Source organism: Anomalospiza imberbis, chromosome 1 (assembly GCF_031753505.1).
Source record: "Anomalospiza imberbis isolate Cuckoo-Finch-1a 21T00152 chromosome 1, ASM3175350v1, whole genome shotgun sequence".
Taxonomy (NCBI): Eukaryota; Metazoa; Chordata; class Aves; order Passeriformes; family Viduidae; genus Anomalospiza; species Anomalospiza imberbis.
The window spans coordinates 33474956-33496842 of record NC_089681.1 but is presented as its reverse complement, the minus strand read 5'-3'; the positions used below and the strand labels follow the sequence as shown (position 1 = coordinate 33496842).

At 38.9% G+C, this 21887-nt stretch overlaps 1 protein-coding gene across 3 annotated transcripts in view; it reads right to left on the bottom strand.

Annotated features, from left to right (window-relative positions):
* The window catches only part of NCOA2 (nuclear receptor coactivator 2), a 189482-nt gene that overhangs the window by 113393 nt on the left and 54202 nt on the right, over positions 1-21887 (bottom strand). For all 3 annotated transcript variants that reach the window (XM_068186972.1, XM_068186965.1, XM_068186980.1), the window contains one exon: positions 6544-6787. The gene's annotated coding sequence lies outside the window, so the exon portion shown is untranslated. The remainder of the gene's footprint in view (positions 1-6543; positions 6788-21887) is intronic.

Here is a 21887-nt window from a genome sequence, read left to right as displayed (position 1 = left end):
GCAATCACTGTTGTACATATCTTTGCTATGCACAGGCTGCTAAGACTGCTTTTCCAAACTCCACTCAAACATGAGTCAAGGTGCTGTTCACTGATGTAGTTTTTCTGGTTGTTCTAGTTACAACCAGTGGATCTGCCAGCTTTTCCTGAAGAAATTAAAACATTGGAACAGGATGAAATAGTCCTTTTAAGGCCTAAAGACAAAAGGTGGTCACTATGAATTTATGATATTCCACTATGTATCTGACAGTTGAAGAGGAAAGCCAGGAAAGGGAAGGGAAATGTTCTATATTATGTTTAAGACAGAGGAATCGTTGCTGAGCTCTGCCTAAAGGTTTCTCACAGGGCTTTGCAAAATGCAGTGCTCTCTATCACATGAAGAAAAGGCACACTCAATCACCGTATGCAGCCAGTGCTTCCCTGCAGAAAATCTCCTGGGTGAGCAAATTTTCCCTGGAAAAGGCTCCTCAATGGTCCTTTCCAGCAAGTAGAGTACATGGGGAATATTCAGTAGGTATTTGCTGCTCAAGTGTACTATATCAGCAGAGACAGAGAGTGTATAGGCCTTGTCTGGATGAAAAGTTAGGGCTCTCTTCAAAGGCTCTCCAAGCTGCCTAAAGCATATTTAAACCAACCCGAGAGTGTACGGGAACAGAAGAGGAACTCTTTCTTATCCTTTTGTACCCATGCTTTTCTGTCACACTAAGTGCATGGAGTAGAGTCGAAGGCAGGATGGCTGAATTAACTCAGAGAAAAGCTGTCCAAAAAAGCTGAGCAATCAGTCCTCAAAAAATTAATGATAAAAGACTTTGAATAAAGCCAATTTGTAATGGAATGTAAGAAGGAAAGTCCCTAAAGAGAAAAACTGTCTACCAGCTCTGCAGCAGGTTTTGCTGCCCCATGCAGTTTACCATGGCAAGACGCCAACTTGGCAAGACTTGCTCTTCTCCAAGGAGCCTGGCAGAGATCCAGCCACACTCACAGGTCTCATTGCTGCTGCCAAGCTCGAGGGGCAACTGAAGACCCTCTTCTGTGAATCTGCAGATCTGGTTATGACTGGGGATATTTGTGTTTCAAAATGTTCTTAACCAAGTCAAGTTCCCTCTGTGTTTATACAGCAACTAAACAGGCGAAACAGAATACTTAACCCAGCTACAGAAATGAGCCACAGATTGTTAATTATATGGCTATTTGCACTTTGACTGGAAGAGGAAGTAAGCTGGTTATAACTACTTTGGGCTTTACTCCTGCAACTGCATTGAAACCACATTTATGACAGCTGAAACTATGCAATTTATATAAATGTAGGCGCTTCCTGTTTTTGAAACAAGTCGTGGTCTGCTTGCCCTTACCTCACAGTAACGTCACTGGAACCAGAATGTATTAAATGTGCTCATTTTTACTGATTTTATGATCTTAATTTACTAATTATTTTTAAATGTGTAGATAAAATACATATTTTGGACTACTGCTGCCAAGTATATCTATTCCTAGTACCTAGCTGTGCTCTTTAGGCATTAGGAAACACGTTTTTCATATGTGAGACTGAAATGTCCAGCTACCACCAGGGCATGCTCTGTCCCTGGTGACGTGGTCATGGTCACTCTCAGATGAGGAGTCAGGTGTGTCACACTCCCCCAGCAGGCAGACTGCACCCTGAACTACACATGCAGGCAGACCTAACTTTTTCCATTCAATATGCAATATTTCAAGTAATTTGTAATAGCAGCAATAATGAAAACCTTATTATTTTGCAGTGTAGTGCTCATTCTTCATTGTGGCTAGTATACGTTCAATTTTAAAGACAGTGAGTGTGGGGAGTAACCACAGCCTTACTAGCATGAATTGAAGAGAATCACAATTTGACTAGAAGATAATTTTGTAAATATTATTTAACAAACTTAATAGGCAGAAGCATGTTTCCTGTCCTTTTCTCCCATTTTGCTTATTTATGTTAACTGGAACTCACAAACCAAACTTCTGCAATGAGTACAATTACGTAAATCAGCACTCTTGCTTTTCCAGTACAGTCATTTTCCTACAAGATTACAGAAGGAAGACTGATCCTACTGTTCAAGCGGGAAGCAAACGGATGTCCAGCAATTCCTGATGATAAAATGTGGTAATTCTTACCAAAAAAACCACACACACCCCTGTTTAATTTATAGTGTACTCCTCCAGATTTAGTTCAGAACATACTGTTTGTAAGTCAGGTATCCCTCTAAATCCAAGATATTTACAGTCAAGATAGCCAAAATCTTCAACAGAGAGAAGGGGCAGCATTTCTACCACCTTTGTTTTGCTCTCCAAGACCACAACCTATTATTTCAGACCATTAGATCCCACCCTTTAGGCTTTAAGAATTCACTAGCTTCACAGTGCTAAGAGAGTGATCAATTACAGAACTCTTAGTCTCCCGCTAAATAAAAATTCAGTTTAAAAGTCCTTGTGTAAAAACCTTCAACTGGAAGAAACACTAAAGCTAAAATTTCAAAATTTCACCTGATTGATTTCTCTCTACTTTAAAAATAAACACAATATACAGACAAGCAGGCATTTCCAGGCCATCTTCAGCAGAGACATTTGTCCAACTCTGCAGTTAGGAAGTTCAAAGAGGTCAAGAGCCAGCCAAGTGACTCAACCAAAAATTCATTGAACTGTCCTCTGGTTTGACTCCCTGAGCCAGCTCAGCCCAGAGTTGTGGCTGCAGTGGCACTGGCACAAGGGAGAGGGAGTAACACCTCAGCACAGAGGGTGCAAGCCACACTTCTGGAAGCTGTCAGACCAATGCCAGCTGCCATGATGTCACTTTTGTGGCATCTCCACAAAAACTGGCTGCATGTTCAGCCCCTAACCTCCAAACAAGAGAGGACACATAAAAATCCAACTCATGATGTCCATATAGAGCTGCCCAGATTGAAGAGACTCACTGAGCTACAAAGTCTCCTCTCATCTTCTGACTTTTTTCCTGACTGAAGCCTACTGTTTCTACAGTGAAATGCTCAAGTCCAGATCTTCAAAAACTTATTTCCCAAAGTAATGTGAGCATTTCTAATAAGGATAAGAAAAAAAGGACTTAATGAAGGCAACCCAAATTAGCTAAATGACACATCCTAGTGGAACAATTCTGCTGTTAAAGACCATGCAGATGTTATGAGGGAGGCAAAGAAAGCCTTTCTGTAGCTACAGCACAGCTGCTGCATACAACTTCAAAAAGACTTGGCACAGGATTTCAGCCACAAAACTTTCCCCTCACTTCATTTCATGAATGTCATCTGCAGCCTCAGTGAGCTGCACCAAGGACAAAACCAACACATGGGGAGTTTGCAACATCTTATCAGCAGAGGGGCAACTTTTTGCACTGGCAGTACTCACATGCACGTTCAGAAAACTTGTCTATACATCTCCATTCCTCCTCAGCCCAGCAATACCTCAAAAGCAATGATATCCCACACTGCTGCCCTCTTATTTATACCTCCATTATCTCCTAAGTTAAAGAAGATGAACAAACTACTACATAATTAACAAATATTACAACTTAAAACCCAGCTGTAGTAAACAGATAATTTCCTTTAATTTTTAAGTAATATTAGAAAATATTATCAACTTCCATTCACATCCCTCATACACTAAGCTACTGTAAATAGACACCCTGACCACAAAGCTGAAAATATCATAGCTTACAATTACCCTGAATGCACATGGTTAATGCCAGTCTTGTATTTTCCATGTAATATATGTAGCACAAAGAAAGTATATATTCACTGTCTAAATTCAAAGTCCAGCTTTTCCCTTTAAATATGGCAAAGTATCACAGCCAGTTATAGGTAGTACATAGGAAGAACTTGCATTGATTTTATAATACTTAACAGTAAAGCACACAGAATTTAACTTGATCTGCATTACATTTGTGATTTCCTTTCAGTGATGATAGTGTCAAGAGATATACCTGAGAACTTTAAGAAGCATGTATGTATATGAGATAAAATTAAAACATTTCTGACATATGAGAACAAAATCTTGGGAAAACTGTTTTTAATTTCTCCCTTTTTTCTTCTCTTATTATTCATATGATGTCAGCTTGTTGACTATAAGACATTCTTAGGCATCTAGCATGTGAAGCCATAAACTTCTTTGTCACCTACAATATTTTTCCCACGTCTGTAAATCTAGAAAGAAACAGTCCAAGTAAGAACACAGCAATAGGAGCAACTAAAACTCTATTAAAATGCAAACTTCATAAGTAGAACAGACTAGGAAAAATGCAGAAATAAAGAAATAGAAATGCATTGGAAGAGGATTTTTTTAAAACCTGCTCAACTACTTCACTACCAAGAACTTGATACAAAGCTGGAAGCCCACAACTTTAAAGACTATTAGTAACATTGATTAAAAACAGTGAAGAAAACTCATTAAACGAGAGGTAAAGCTTGAAATACTAGAAACATTAACCACAGAATTACTGTATTCATAAAAATAAAACATTCTGACATGATCTACTTTAATAATAGTAAAAAAAGTAAAGAATATGGGCTCTAACCCCCTGACTCTACTGATCTTATAAAACACCATCTACTTTTCAGAATTAGCAACAGACTCATGAAATTGAACCAATTTGTTCAACAGATGTTTCAGTTGACTCAAGAGAAATTTTACTTTTCTATTGTAGAAATAGAGTGAGCTGAGTAAAATTCCACTCTTATTAGCAGCATTTGAAGTATATTAGCTCATCATTAGCTGCCATTCCCATTCCTTCTTTCTTTGACATAACAGAAAACTTTTTCCACACCAGATTAGACGTGACACTGAAATAAAGTAGGCACATTGATAAAAAGAAGTCGCCTCCTTCTCTCCCCCCCACCCCCCGTTTATGGAACACGAAGGAATGGCAGAGTTTCTATTTTCCTTGGCCTTCCTGTCTCACATTAGCTGATAATCTCCCCTGTGTAGCTGTGCCAGTGTGCTGCCCTGCAGGCCCACAACACCCCTGCTGTTCCAGTCCCCTGCTTTCCTCCTGCGGGCTCTGCCAGTGAGATCCTTTCGTAATCTGTGCTATTGCATCAGTCTAATTGCAACACAACTCTCAATACTCTAGATAAAGCAAATAATTTCATTTTTAACTTCTGCTCATAAAATACAGATTGTTTTCCCACCACCCCCACCGCCTTTTTTTTGTTTATTTTCAAAGATTTAAAGAAAGACTTGCACACTGCACAGCAGTAGTCAAACAAAAATACCTCATATTTTCTTAGAAAGCAGCACTTAGAAATATTGCTCAACACCTAAAGCATTAGTGCAGCTTTTCACAGAACAGTATAGATCCCCTGTGAGCAGGTTGGAAGGGGAATGTACATTCTTGCTCTGTGTATTTAATATAATATTCAGCCATTAAAAAACCTTCATAGTTTTTTACTCTCTCTCTTCCCTGCAATAGAGAGAAATAGCTTATCTGGCAAACACACTCACTGTTTCTAGGCACTGAAAACACTCTCTTGGTTAATTCATAAAACCTGACTTAATGTTAGATATTTTGCATTCAGGTTAGGTAAGTTGAAACAATATTTAGCTTAACCATGCCTTGGCCAAAAAATTCTCTGTTATCTACTGATTACAACAGCATTGTAGCTAGCTATGGACATCACACTGGGAAAATACAAACCCCATGCTTGAGGAAATGCAGATGAAATTCTGACTCCAAGCCATTTTGATAGTGGGCATTACAAACACTACTTAGTATCTGATACAATAACCAGGCACAAGAGTCATGTGCCTGCAATGAATGATGAATTTACATGTAATTTTAATTTTATGTACATATATTATCTCAGTTGACAGCACCAAAAAATGCTGTGCTTCTTGCACCCCAATTCATCTTGCATGATACGAATGTCTACACTAAAACTAATTTGGATGCAAGCACTCATAGGAGGAAATATCAGAAGCTAAGTCTCAGAAAACCTAACCTTTGCCTTTGTTTGCTTTTGTGGCATGGTACACGTCGCAGTTATGTCATACCATTTCCACAGCACCTCTGCACCATTCAAAAACGTACAAAATTACCACTAATCAAAACAATAATCTGTTTAACTCTTGGCATTTGGAGTATGATCCTATACCTGATTTACTGCACACTACTCAAACTTTTTTTTGGAAGACAGAACAAGTGATTTCTTTGTGAATTCAATGGCACAGCTGAGTGCTCCATCAACATAATGGTTAGTCCTACCCTTACTCTATTACTCCTTACTTACAATAACTGTGTTATTCCTAGCTTCCTAACTAAAGCAGTGACAGCTTTAAGGTCAAAATGATTCTCCAGTTCTGAAGACAACTTTGTCTCCAGTTTGGCATAACTCAGACCTAATTTTTTCACAGCATTTGGCATTACATTGTGCTTTATATAGCACCTTCAAACCTCAGCCCCCACTGCCTCACCCCCAGCCACCAGTGGTCAGTACTTTTCCAAGTAAGATCCGAAGACCTCAAGTCATCCACAAGACACAGTGAGCAAAGACATAAGAAAAGCTAGGATCGAGCAGCTTACCTAGCATCACCTAGGAAGTCTGCAGCACAGCCAGGAAGGGAGTCCCGCACGCCAGGGCAGCATGCAGCTGCACAGAACACCAGAAAGGCTCCTGCCTTCTGTAATCCCCTGCCTCGTCCACCACGCACGTCCCAAATTCTGCTGGAAGTGAGGCGGGGTACTCCAGAGAACAGCCTTCACCAATGCATCAACCAGATTCATTCCCAGATCAAGTCCATCCTGTGCATGGACCAGAGCGAGAGTCCTGCAGGAAAAAAAAAAAAAAAAAAAAGTACATCAGCATGTGACTTAATACCATCAAATTGAGGGGCTTCCTCACAAGGTGCCAAACAAAAGAGATTTCCAAAGATAAGCTCAGTTGACAATCCTTGACTTGGACACCGCTACACTGGAAAAATGTTTGCGTTCACCACTTCTAGAAACAAGAAACTGAAACATCAGACATTGTCACACTGGCATCTATAAAAAAAGAGCAGTTGGTTTGAAATCTTCAGAGGTACCATGCAGCTTTTGTGGGAAAGTAATATCAAATTGATTGCAAATGTGAAATTATTCTTCACATGGAAATTAGTCATAGGTGATGACTGAAAACATTCTCAAAGAGCTTCTACTGAAATCAGAGTGTTTACTTAATATTCAAGATCTCTGGACCTTCCAGAACAAACTTCTCTGCCTGTTTCTCTGCCTGTTTTCCTCAAGTCATATCCTCTGGCCCATGTTGATTCAAGCCTGATCCTTCTTCATTCCTACCTTCAGGACCCCTGCCAAGTCTCTCCTTATCCTGCTCCTCAAGGATTTTCATCTCTCCCAGCTCAGTCACTTCCAGGCTTGACTAGCAGTGCCACACTCTCCCCTTGACTCCGCCTTCTTCCTTCATTCCCCCAGTATTAACTCTCACTCCCTCACCACGTCTGCCTCCCCTGTTCACAGTCTATGGCATTTTGGGGCCAGGACCACCACACTAGGGTCCCATGCACGTCAGTGTCCCATGGGTTTGCTTCTGACTCTCAGGCACCTGGGTACAAATCCAGCTTCCCTCTCCTCTTCCAGGCCACACAGCTCTCACATGCCCAAGACACCATGTGAGATCTGTCATTTCTTTAAAAAGTTAAAGTTTGTTTTGATCTGAGAATTTTGCAGTGCTGACAAAGGCAAAGCTGTGACTCCTAATTGGCTCTTCTTCCCCAGTGCCCTTCACCAGCGCTTCTCACACTCTAAATCCTAGCCTCTTCCAAAGGGAGGGACATGGAGCATTTCCAAAAATAGACTAGTTTTTTTTTGTTTCATTTGTTTGTTGGTTTTTTAAAAAATCTACAATGAGAAACAACTTTTTCCACATATGCTCACAGAGAGCTAAATTATTTTGGCAGCAAAAAAAATTTAAGCTGGCAGCAACTGCCTAGCCCCAAAGGCTAACATTCTGTAAAGTTATAAAAAACTCCAAGCAACATCCTATGCTGGGAAGAACCAGGCAGCCTTCCTTACTCCAAATTCTGGCACTCTCCTTTCAGCCCTGAACATCTTAACTCATTCAGTTCACTCCAACAAGAACTGTGCAAAGCTTACCACCTGAGTGGTCAAACTGAGGAGAAGCAGCAGCTGTGGGTGGACAGTGCTAGAGTGAACCCCACGCCATGCATGCTGCCTTTGCCTCCACCAGCAGTTTTGTTACATGCCTACAAGCAACGTATCGACAGCATCATGGGACAGCATGCAGCACAGCCAGCATTTCTTCAGATGTTTTCATCCTGGAGGTACCAATGACTGCCTCAAAAGCTACAGCTCCTCAAAAAGTACTTCTAGGCCAGGAAGACCTGAAGTAAAATGGGTTAGCTTCATTCCTGATTAAGGTCACACACAACTAATAGAGATAATTTAAGCAAAACAATTTTACTTTACATTTGCAGTAAATCAGGAGCAGCCCTGTATAAGTTACAAAAGGGAAGGATAACTTCACACAGTACTATTGCCAAAATATTGGGAAGCTTCTTCTTTCCTTTTCTCTGTTTAGCTATTTAGTTATTTATCTCAGCATGAAAAACAAATACAGCATGCTGTCAAGTTAATATACAAAGGAAAGCATACATACATACATATATATATATATATATATATAAATATATAATTATATATATAAAAAAGAAAAAGGAAAACCTCTCAAAACAGATAACATTCTTTTAGAGCAAAGTCCAATTTGCAAATCTTTATACTGAGCTCGTAAGAGAAAACAGGGCAATAATTTCCTGATGGCTCTTGTAAATATTCTCTACAAATAAGGTCCAGAAGAGGAGACCAGGAAAAGAAAAACATTCACTAATTATGACATGGATTAAACGCAATATGACATTTATTTTTCAATAAGAAATAATTATTTCTAAGGAATGACTAGCCATTCCTGCGAGATCATATTTAGTGTAGAGACATTTGATGCACGTAATTCTCAACAACTATGGCAAAAGATGTATGGGACCCACATGTACAGTCCTAGAACAATTATGTTAATTCTTAAGAAAATAAACTGAGAAGCTTCAACCTCAATACGTAAAACAAAATGAGCATTAAAAGCTCACTACCATTTTCCAAAATCACTAATAAATAATTTTATCATATTTTGAATTCAATTTAGCAATGAAACTGGCTATCAAGCATCCATATTAGCTATATGTACTTTTTAAAAGCCAGAATAATTATCTGATCACTAGACACTGTTCAGATGAAAAATATAATTAGGTTGAATGAAACTTCAGTACCTCAACATAAATCATGGAAACTACACAAAATTTCTTGCTTAAAAAACAAGAGCAGAATTTCATGCACTATTTCATTTGGCAGAGTATAACACATTTGCTGTCAGCAAAGGACTTTTTTCAGTGAAGAAAAAAGAAAGTTTCTGAATTCAAATAGCATTGCCCAAGTGATTAGAAGTATCAGCCACTGCTAGTTGTCTCTCAGCTGTAAGCAACCGCAATGGATTTTGTTGCTACAGACCACTGTAGGAACTGAACTGTGTTTCTAAAAACTCTTCTGAAACCCAGCAGACCTCCAAAAAAGTTATGTGTTTGTTTAACATAAACTAACCTAATTATTTTGTCATCAAAATCAATATTTATGGGCTAAAACACTACTTCAAGTAGAAAAGTTTTAATGTAAAACAAATCATAAAACACTGATAATGGATATGCTTGAAAAGGCTCTAGGATTGCATGTATTTATATAAGATTTGTGAATGTATAAACACTTGGTTATATATGTCAAGAAAAAGGTGAGGCTCAGTGCAGTGAACTAAACATCTAAAGACTAAGCTTCTTTAGAACAGCGGGTTCCTACAAGGACTTAAGACAGCTGGCTTTAGTGTATCAAATATCTTCCCTAACAGCAAAGACTCATCCAAGTCCATAAATTAATTGTTTATATTTATTATATTTTTAAAGTAGTTTCCAGCATTTTTGAAATGCAAATCATTCCCTGAAAACCTTCAACAGCTTTTTATTGCTAATACAATTACCACAAAGCCACACTACAATGCAAACAGTGTGCTTGCTATGTTCAAAAACACTGGCATAATTTGGTAAAGGATTCTTCTCTACATGAATAAAATAAATTCTCTTATAAATTCTGTTAGGGATGCTGTTTTTTAAACCATCATAAAGAAAATAATTTCCTACAATAGTAGAACTTTCAATCATCAAAAATGCCCAAATCATGATTCTTTTTTAATCTCAAGAAATTTCTTAAAGAATTCTATAATCCTACATAACTATTAAATCCTATATACTAGCACCAACACAAAAACTTCTTCATGCATTGATCAACATGTATAGTGTAGTTTATTCTTTCATTTCAATCTGTTCAAATAACATGACACAATGAGTTCAGTATAAAACATTATGGTTCTTATGCAAATTAAGACTCCCAACATTAAGGTTACTGCTCCACAATACATTGCACACAGCTGCTCACAGCTTGCCTTCACACTGAAAAGTAGATTAAAATGGAATAATGAACTTCTACCTATATTCCATTGATTTTACTGACTTGGGGCATATTATTAAAAAAAAAAAAAAGTTACTTACCAATACTGACAACAGCACCAACAGCTTCCAACTGCTGTGGCACTGCATCCCTTAATTTTGTGTCTCACTGTCATATGAAACAAAGCCCTTGCCTTGGTGCACTGATTAGAGGAAAAAGGGAGTTTCTAGCACTGTTTAATTCCATTCCACCCACATCATGGCGGGGACATGGTTCCAGCAGGAGGAAGCTGAGGCTGGAAGCAGAACCCAGGGAGGGCGTGTACAGCTCTCAGGGCCAGCTCAACAGGCCTTGTCCCTCTCTGCCACTGGCAGTCCCTCCCCAGTTCCTCTGAACACAGCATTTCTGGCTTGGTGCTGAAAGACAGCACCAGCGCGCCCCAGAAAAAAGAAAATGGAGCCCACTGGAGCCACACGGACCCCAAGCCACAGCCACGGCGGCCACAGCAGCCGCTGGAGCTGCGGCTGGAGCCCAAAATGCGGCCAGAACCACCGAGCGTCCCGGGCCCACTCCGGCAGTCAGGCCAAAAGGAAGGGTCCCTAAGCAGTTTCAAGGCCCTGTCAGATCCCACCAGGTTTATTCTGGTCTTCCACTGCTTTCCAGCTGGGGGGAAGTAAGGCCAGGAGCATCCCCGACACACTGCCTTTCTTTCCCCATCCACCACTTGGCTCAGCACGGGGCCAGCTGCCGGTCTGCCTTTGACTGGGAAACCGCACTGGGTTCTGTCTTCAGGAAGTGTTTTGGTTTGTCCAGTGTAAATACTCTTTTGTGGGTAAAACACTCACTTTATTACGTTCCTTTATTAACATTGCTGTGGTTGTTGCAATTTTCCAATAAATTGTGATTCCATTTTATAATCTCTCCTAGTGTTTCCTCCACTACCAGAAGGAAGGGGGGGAAAGGGGGCGGCTTGAGTGACTTTAATTTTCCCACTGGGTTTTAAATTAGCACACTCAGAACCAAGTCAAGCACAATGAGCACCCACAACACCAGCCCTCTACTGTTAACTCCAGCCACCATTGCAAGTTCAAGGTAATTCAGTTTCAGTCAAATATTCTTCAGGTCAAATGACTTTTCCATTCTTTAGCAAGTATTGAGGGAAACACCAGATGCGAAGAGTCAACATATCATAGCTTTGTGGACATCAGCTCGTGTCCCCCACAGACTTTTTCCTGGGATCCACAGCAATTTCCAACACCTCAAGCACTGTTCTGAATGACTAAAGCTTGGTTATGTCATGAGCACTTCTTTGAGACCAACATTTAAGCTCACCTCACTTCATATACTCTACAAGAGAATTTGTTTTCCTTAGTCCATGAACAACCGTGCCAAAATAGCTACAGAGCAAATAGTAAAGAGGTATATAGCAGTATGTAATCCATATGCTGTCTACTAAAATAAATCTACTTATAGTCTGTTGTTATCAATACAATACACCTGAATCTAAGATTTGTGACTACTGGAAATCATATACATAAGCGTGATTTAACTTATTTTTAAAATAAAGCAGAGTTATAAAAGCAAAACTGAGTACCAGCATAGATACAAGGACATCTTGCATAGAAAGCTAACAAAAAGTCCTTAGCATAAATGCATATACACCTGTAGTATTCTCAGCCCACTGAGGCGGCTCTTAGGATATATCTCAAAGTGAAGATGACTCCTGGCACACATCTGGGTTTGGTACTGTACCAAAGCAAATCTTTTAAAGTTATCTCCCTCTTATTACTGTGGCTTGCAGCAGAAATACACTGTGACCCTTTATTTTTGTGAGCAAACCCCCATTTTTGCTACAGGGCTTTATGACTATTATAAAACTATGCTTTAGTTTTCACCAAGGTAATTTTCAGAAATTCAAAACTACATGATATAATTCATATATTTTCCAGAGACCCAAGAAAGTTCTCCATAGAGCAGAGAATAAAAAATAGGAGAACTGAGAAATATTATTGCTCCTAAACACATAAAAATGCATGTAATGCACAGGTTCCTTACCAAAATAACAAACATTAAACTCTATTAAACTCTATTATACTGTTTGTGCCTAATTTGTGAAATTCTTTGAATAAAATGTCCTTTTTTACAATACCTTGCTATGCCAACAGCTTAGCTCCAGAAATTTTAGGTTTTGAGCCTCAAATCCATGATGAGAAGGAGCAGAGAATATCTTCTACATATACTGTGTGAGGAAATGTGAGTGTAGTGCCTCAGCGCTTGACAGCTCTGATTTAATACACTGATTTCTCCTCTACTGTGTGGGCTACATTTGTAAAACTTAATAATCTCCATTTTGGTATATCTTTGGAACCCACAAATCGTTCGTCTCATGGAAACCACCCCAAACATCATCGCATTATTCTGGAAAGAAATGCTCAAAGTGTGCTGCCACACCAGAGTACTGAGCCAATCTAACAGTTCACTATTAAAAAGTTCCCTGCATTCATCCTATGCTGCTCAATTTATCCTGCCATGCCAAACTGTCTCAGTCACTTGTTGATGCTTCTCCCCTTTGCATACATAGATTAACTCTTGCTAGCCCAAAGACTAGGAATTAGGTACGTTCACTGCCAGGTAAGTACATTTGATTAAGCTAGACCAGCCCTCTGAAATCTGATGACTATTGCCATCTCCTGTCTCTTTCCAACTGAGGTTGAAGAATCTCTGAATACTCCAAACAGCAATTTCCAAGCTGTAATGCATGGCTGATAGCCTCAATAACTCCTCTATAATTAATCCAGCAAAACTATATCATACACCAGCATTATAAATGCCAAAATTTCACACAAAGTGATAGCAGTAGCCAGTAAGAAAATTTAGTAATGGGAAAACATCCTCAAAACTCAGGGAAGCACTTAGCAACAAAGCCTGCCTGTCCCAGGTCCTTGTACAAGAACTGAAGAAAGCCCCCAGTACATCAATCTGCCCCACTTGTAATCCATGGTTTCAGTGGCACTTCTCTCACCTTCAGCCAGCGTGGCGGATACACTGCAAACTGCATAGTGCAGAAGTTACAGAAATTTTTCTAAGTTTTTCAGCAAAGAGGGAAGAAAAATCACCACTAACTTCAGTATTTTGGTTCAAATTGTGCTGATTTTTTTAAATTTCTTGCTAAGCATGTTCCCCCCCTCCCCTTTAAGCCAAGTCACCTTCAACTCACTATGAAACCCATGAAAAGAGACAGCTTCCCTATCACAATCTCCCGAAATGTGAAATGGTTTTAATACTTACCTCCAGTGACAGTTACAACACAGAAACAGAGAATTATTATATATTAATCCTACGCATTCCCGAGTCACAAAAGAACGTACAGCATTTAAACACACATTCCACATGAGAGAAATCTACTCAATTAACTAAGAACAATACTATGCATATACATTTATATAGATTATATTAGATATAAAAATATAAAGTTTAACATTATATAGAAATATAAAACAAAGCTGAACATTATATATAGAAATAAAAAAAAAAACACAACATATATATTCAATTTCTAATTTCTCAAAAACCGTCCCAAAAGCGCTACTCAATTCTTCTAAAAATCAAACCACTTCCAGTGTTATGACTATATTTGGTGACTCATCTTCTTTGGTTCCAGTATTTTTCTGCAGATATCCCCTGAAATAAGGAAACTGCTTTTGTGTCTCCTGAACACAAATAAAGTTAAGTTGCATCTCTCGAAAGAGAGAGAATATTTTAATTGTTTCAAGTGTTCATGAAGTGCAAGTGGGATCAAGTGGAAAAGATGCTATACCTACAGCTCAGTGCAACTGCAGTCCCCAGCTTTCACCAAGTAATGTTCTCATGCAAGGTAGGGTGCAAAGAAATTCTGACTACACATAAATTAGAAGAGGTAAAGAGAGCTTCACACTTTGCTGCAACGATCATTCACGCTCACTGCACCTATTCAGAGCACCCTGAGCACCCGCATGCCACGTTTCTGTCCTCCTCTCTTTCACAGACTATTGACCCACCTTATCCACTCCTTGAGTCACATGAGCACTACTCCTCCCTTCAGCCCCTTTTCTGGAAGCTAAGGGCCATTAATATGACTGCTGCCCGACTGGTTTCTAACCAGGCAGGCCAGTTTTACTGCTACCTTAATGACTGCAAACGAGACAACTGCATTTTCCAGTTTTCTGAGTAGCCACTCCAGCAGGGGACATGTGGAAACACTGGTGCACACGCCTGTCCATGGCCCTGCAGACTCCCAGACACCAGCATCACATTGGTGGCTGATACCCCTGCACATGCACAGGGCAGCTGAGCATGCAAACCAACCACCTTTAGATGCAAATGATTTTTTTTCTTTAGAAAGTGGCCAGCTGTCATGCCTAACTCTATTTCTCCTGTTGTATGACAGTAGGACAGATTCCCATTTCTGTCAACAGACTGCAAAAGGTTTTGTAAATCATTCTTCAGTAACACCAGGGCTTCCTGCCTCACATTTCTTCTACTTCCCCTTTCACCCCACTCTCCATACCCCTCAAATCCTCCTTCCCATCTATCTTCCTCCTGGTCACGAGACAGGTCGATCAGTGCCAACTCTGAGAGCTGCACTAGGAGGATGGGCAGAGAGGCAGTTTGGGATATTATACTGGAAGGTGTTAATGGCCACCATCAAATGGTTCTTTCATCTCCAGGCAATTGCAGAGCTGGGCCTGCTAACCAGATGCAAGAGGCTCCCTCTTCCCCTCATGTCTTCCTTCTGCATCCCAGACAAACAGAAGTGCCATCAACTTGAGTCCAAGGCCCTATAAACCAATTAGAGGTTTATTTTGAACTTAAAAATAAGAAAAGGACTGTTTTGCCTTTATAGATGTCAGAAGGAGTTTGCAAACCAACAGTGTAACTCTGAAAGAGACTCTTGTAAAACTCCTGTCTGCTTAAGAGGTGGCTGAAAATATGTAATTTGCTGAAGTTTAACGACATTTGAAATTCTCAAAAGTTCTTATTACAATCATATGTATAAAAAAGAATTTTTAAAAGCTTCAAAAACTAGATGAAAAGTATGTAAGATTGGTTAGGTGCCTTCTACTAATTAGTACTGCTTTTATTATTCAGGGCAAGAAAATGACAATTTTTTTTCCTAAATTGGCAGTGAACAACCAATTCAATAAGCCACGTTTTTGTTTTCTGTGACAGGGCAGTGGAAAAATCTCTTTCATTTATTAGGTCTGCAGAGACCAAAACTGGCTGGGTGTCAAACCTGCTTTGTTAAAGCCCAGATCCATTCAGCCAAGTGTAGATTCCATAATTCTTTATGACCTGTTCTCAGTATCAGCTTCACAAAAGATGAAACTCTCATGTCTTCCAGCGAGTGTTAGTGCAACCCTTTATAAAATGAAGCAAAAACCTGAACTGACAGTGCAACACATAAAGGAAAAAAACCCCACCCTAATGGCAGTGGCAAATTAAATTAGTTTTAGATTTTTTTTTCCAGATGAGCTTTGCATAAAGATATAAAATGAGGTTCCCTATAATGGTGGATAAGCAAGCTGTATAAATATGTAAATTTTAATAGCTAATTGCTCCATGCCCCACTGCATGCACCTATGCTTAAGTGACAGTTTCATCACCTCACTAGTGATTGCAGAGTATCCAGAATTTGTCATGGGGACAGAGAGGGCAAGGCCTTAAGCTGAAAGGTCTGATGGCAAACTGAGATAGTAAAACAAACTTCTTTTTTTTGGAGGATGGGGCTTTCAAGATAGAAGAAAACTAGGAGAGTGGAATGACTGACTTGCGTTTAACTACAACAACTAGATGGCTTTGATAAACTGAATAAAATGTGCTGCCCTGTTAAAAACTACTTCTTACATCAAATCAGGTGCACACTATATTATATCCAGGGAAAAATATTAAACTTCAATTTTCAGTAAACACATAGAGCATCACATTCTTACATTTTTTATAGCAGAAGCTTATGAATAACAGCACTCATAACAGTTTATAATCTCAGACTGTGAAACTGAAATAACTAATTAATAATTTTATTCAAGTGAAATATTCTTGGCTATGCTAAGATTCCACTGTATCTGTCTATACTGACAGAATTTGCTTTAATTGTCCCATTGTTTTGGCAATGCATTTTTTTTACCTATTGCATTCTTTAAGGTAAAAAGAACTACAAGCTAACTGACAAATGTTTCCCACATTATTAAGTACTGTAAATAATCATTTTACCATTAAACCAAGGAATTCTTGTGAAACATGCAATATGCTTCACATATGCTAGAAGTCGTGTCCTCATTCCATACTCAGTTTGTAGTCTTGCATCTGACACATATGTAAACATTAGTAGTCTTAACAACACCTTTCCATGCAAGCTACATGTATTTATCAAGACAGATAAAGATGCACACATGCACATGATTTTCTTCAAAGTTTAATAAAATCTGCAGGGTCTTTAGGTCACCGGAAAATACGTGTGATTTTTATCACCACCACATAAACAGCCTTCTTTAATAGTCTCCTCTTCAGCACGCAGTCTGCAGATCACAGGAGCACACAGTCTCTGAACTTCAATTTCATTTTCCCTAGAGCACAGGGAATGCTACACAGCACCATTTCTCCTACGGGGAAGGGAACCTGTGCTCCTCACACACAGGTTTGCCACAATTCAAACTTCAGCCATAATCTGCTGATGGTTTTATGGTAAGGAGTAGAAATTTTAGAAGTAAACAAACACAGCATTCATGAATACAACACAGAATCAATTCAGAACTGTTTTAGGAATACAATGCTCAAATGTGGCTCATTTAACATTTTAGAAATCTTCTGCAAAACATTAAAACTCTAACCTAATCTTTGTTCCTCGTTTGAAGCAGAACAGCTTTGTGTTGCCTCTAAAAATAGGGAGGGAGCAGTGGGGGATGGGAAGGGGACTGAATAAGAGGATAAGTGGGAGCAAGAACTGATACACCATACTGGCAGTAATTTGTAAAAGACTAGTGACCAGTATTCTTAATACTATGGCTTTCCTAACAAAGTCAAGCACTTTCTCAATTACCAAATAAAAAAGGTCATCCTGTACTTGTTATTTTGTACATGCACACGCAAAGGAAAAAAGGAAAAGTTTTGTTTCATCTATTACCAAAACCATCATTCTGCAGTCAACACTTTTAATGAAATACAGGCCAAGGGATTAGTCAGAACAGATTCACGGAAAACAAAGGAAATCTGTATGAAAATACAGATAATTAAACTACATAACTAAATCCAAAAAAGAATCCTGCTTAAGTCCCTCCAAATATTATCCTACAAGGGTCCCTGCAAGGGCTTCCACTCATCCCAGCTCCACAGCAATTAGCAGCAACTGTAGTAGCTACTGTCTTGTAGATGAGAAAGTATACTAATATCATCATTAAAGCCCTGAATTAAGTATTCTAAGTATCAAATGTGTCAGCAATATAGTCCATGTGTGTTAGAAGTCTTAAGAAAATTCTTTTTTTCAGAAAAGGAGCAGTCAGGGATCTGGCAGGGAAGGCTATGGGTGATGGTACAGGGAAGGCGGTTGCTGCTGAGCTGTTGACCAGATGGAAAGACAAGTTATTTCAAAGCTACAGGGTCACAAACAAGATAAGAAAGTCAAGTAATTGTGTCTGTCACAGGAAAACCTGTGATGAGCCAGAGGATGGGTACAAGCATGGAGCATCACCAACACAGCACTGCAGGCCTGGTCCCAGAGAGGCAGAAGCAGCACAACCCCACACTTTCCATGGCTTAACATTAGACCCATCTTAGCTGGGGCTTTGTGTGAGTAAACATGACTCCAGGAGTTTTTTTCAGAGAGTTATTTTTAAATACCTGACCAGATGAGCTTCCTTGGAAGAGGAAAAAAGGGGAGGCAAAACTAAACAGTCATTACACATATATTTAAATATAACATTAAAAAAAACCACAAAATATTTAAACTTACTAGAAATGTTCGCTTTCATTTTAATTTTAAAGTTGGCAGTGGACCTGGACCAAAAAAAGGTTATATTCTAACTGAGATGAAGCAGCGTGGATTTTCTAAAACCAGTCTTTAAAATACATAAGAGGGAAAAAAAACCCCAAACTTGCCCAGAATCTCTCACTTAGAAAGTGGCAATTTGGGTTTGAGCTCTTACTCAGACATGTGCTAAAATCACTCAGAGCTAGAAGAGCTGAAGTAGGGAAGGAAACAGAAGTAAATGCACAACAGGAGAATGTGGCTATACAGAGCTCAGTTAACAACACCCATATCAACACATTAGGTCGGGAGGTTTGACACAGAGTTTTCCCAAGAAGCATTTGCACTAATGCCAAAAAGGCACTTGAAAGTCTTTATCTACTTCTGTTTTAAAATATGGACATAAACACATCTGGATCTATGTAAATCATCTCCAAAGATGCAGTGACATGCTCATGGTCACAAGCAATAAGCATTATCAAGAGAAAAGGCTGAGACCAAGAAAGAAAACAATTACATCTAAAGACATATTTTGGAAATATTGATACTGTTTGACTGCTGGAAGTCTAAAACCAGTAATTTTTAGCAGTACTTGTTAATATATTTAGAATCAAATTCTGTAACAGTACCTAAAATTACAATCCAAATAACTGCTTGAAAACACACTTTCAGTACACAGAGAGAAGTACCTGTTGATCAGTCAACCCCAAATCAATTGTCTCCTTCTGTTTACTTGGGATAGTTTTACCTGGCACTAGCAATAATGCATGCAAAAATTTGCATAATTACCAATTGCTGAAGTCCTCAGCACAATTATTTGTCAAACAAAATGTTATGACAATCAAGTAGTAGAATTTGACAATGCAACAGTAAAATTTAAATATTAAAATTACATTACCTTATGTCCATATATGATAGTAATTAATAGCTACTGAAGGAATGGGACCTTTTCCTGACACGCACATTACCTTTCAAGATTTCATAATTGCTTACTCCCTAATATTTCCTTAGTTTTCTAAGTTTGGACTTCTATATAATTAGAAGAAACTGGATTTTTTTATTTCAAGGAAAGTACACTCACCCCACATCTCAGAGTGGAAAACACAGACAGCTAAGCCTTTTCTCAAGTAAGAAACTCCCAAAAAAACCCTCTCAAGCCAAGTCCCTCTTCCCCTGAACCCACCAACGAAGAAAAATACCAGAAACAACCAACCTCAAGTGATACTGGTCAATACTTACAGGTTTACTCAATTTAATATTTGGATATTCAATACATTTTCATTTACTATGTGTATGGTTGCATTTCTAGAACAACAAAGCTTCTCTTCACATGGCAAAGCACCATCTGCTGCAGACCAGTTTCCTTTCTGCTACATACACTCCATATACTTGAGATGATCTGATAACTTATTTCTGGTTTTGCACAATTACTGCAGCTAATGAAGTTTGTGGTTGTTTATTAGAGAGAGCAGGAAGAGCTACATCAGCTTTAAACCAAAAACTCTGTGATGCTGTATGAATCTTTCCTACAGCAGCCATTTTAAATGTCCATTTCATTACAAAACAGGAATTTCTTTTATGAGCTTCTAGAGTTTCTCTCAAAGTACACAACTTTAAAAAACATTATTTAAAAAAAAAAAAAATTCCCAAACAGAGCATGAGCACTCATACCACATGTTCCACTAATCATCCACAGAGACAGAATAAACCTCTCTATTACATACACATTTGAGTACCAGCAAGTTGTGCACTTACTTGTATTTGCAACGTCCCTACACATCCCAGAACCCTTCAATCTAACCCTTCATTCTAACCCTTCATTCATTCAGTGTTTAGGTTAATGGTTGGAGTCAATCCTCTTTGAGGTCTTTCTCAACCTAAATGACTCCTATGATCTAAGGCAATGCATTTTGGGTTCCCTCACCTCAAAATGCTGATGAAAGGCTAAAGGCAATGAACTGAAAGGGGAATGAAATGAGACATGTAATATTTACAAGAGAAGATCTGGAGTTCCAACCATAAATTAGCTTTCTTCAAATTTTATTCCTTGGTATTTATAAGCAGTTGCAAGATAATAGTTAATTTGGCATGAGTGCAGCTGAGTATCAGCAGGAGACTAAAGCCATTAAAACCATCTGCAGACACCAAGTGGAAGTAAGTGATCCTTGGGCTACTTCTTTCTGCTATTATCTTTGTATCTTGAAGAGGCAGTGCTGCTTTTCCATCCATATAAACCTTTTCAATGTTCAACAGAATTAAGTTATAAAACTGAAAGAGGAAAAAGAACAAAAAAACCCCTCACAAAATCACTTCAACCCATCAAAACCAGGTTTCACATGACAATAAGGGCTCTGATCTTGCTCACTTTGTTTCCATGCTAGTGTACCCCAAAAGTACCCCAAAAACCCCCAAAGAATTACAGCACGGGAATAGAAAATCAAGCTCTTGAGTTAGGACCTAACTGAGCTTGCCTGAGGAAATCAGTTTCCTCACATGGATGAATTACAATGCATCTAACCACACAAATTCCAACTGTGCTGCCCTCTGCACTCCACCACAGTATTCACTGCATTCAATGTTTTGTCTTACTTCCATTGCCCATTGCATGACTGCACGCACCACTTGGTGCAGTATTCAAAAATGTTCAGTGTCGAGTATTATTTTCATAAAGGAATTTTCTATGAAGTTGACAAGTAAGCTGACCTGCTCCACTTACACTATCATTTGTGTTTAGGATCAGCATTATGCTTTCAACATGAGCAACAAGCAGTATCGAAACGGAGGTGATTATTATGGAAACTTGGGCCTTTCTTCTCCACAGTACTTAGGAAATACATTCATTTAAATATTCAAACCACGTAATCTCCTGACTCAAAGTACAGCTTCTCCTTGAGAGACTGAGCACTCAGCATTTTTGAAAATCAGACCGAAGCTGAGCACATGCAATCAAGATGAATACTCGGTGCTGACCTCCAAAAAAAGCTGAACGACATGCAAGCATCACATGGGAAGCTGGTGGCAGAGCCCAGTGCAGAATTCTGTTCTTTACAGCTGCCTCAGTCAGAAGAGTTTTTTTTTGACTGCAATCCTTGCCCAATTCAGCTTTAGGCAGACACTTACCACAAAAACTTGGTGAAGATGGAAGAAACTGAAAATCAGATTTCATATTCATATTGAGATGTCAGCATATCCAACAATTTGGCTTTAAATACCACTTTCTCCAACTTTAGCTGCTTTTGTCAGCTTTAGTGGCCACAATTTTTATGCATTAAATTTTATTTTATATATATATATGCATGTTTCTACATATTTATGTATCTTATATAAAAGCAGGTTTCTGTGTTTTATATGTATCTATAAAACACTAGCCAAA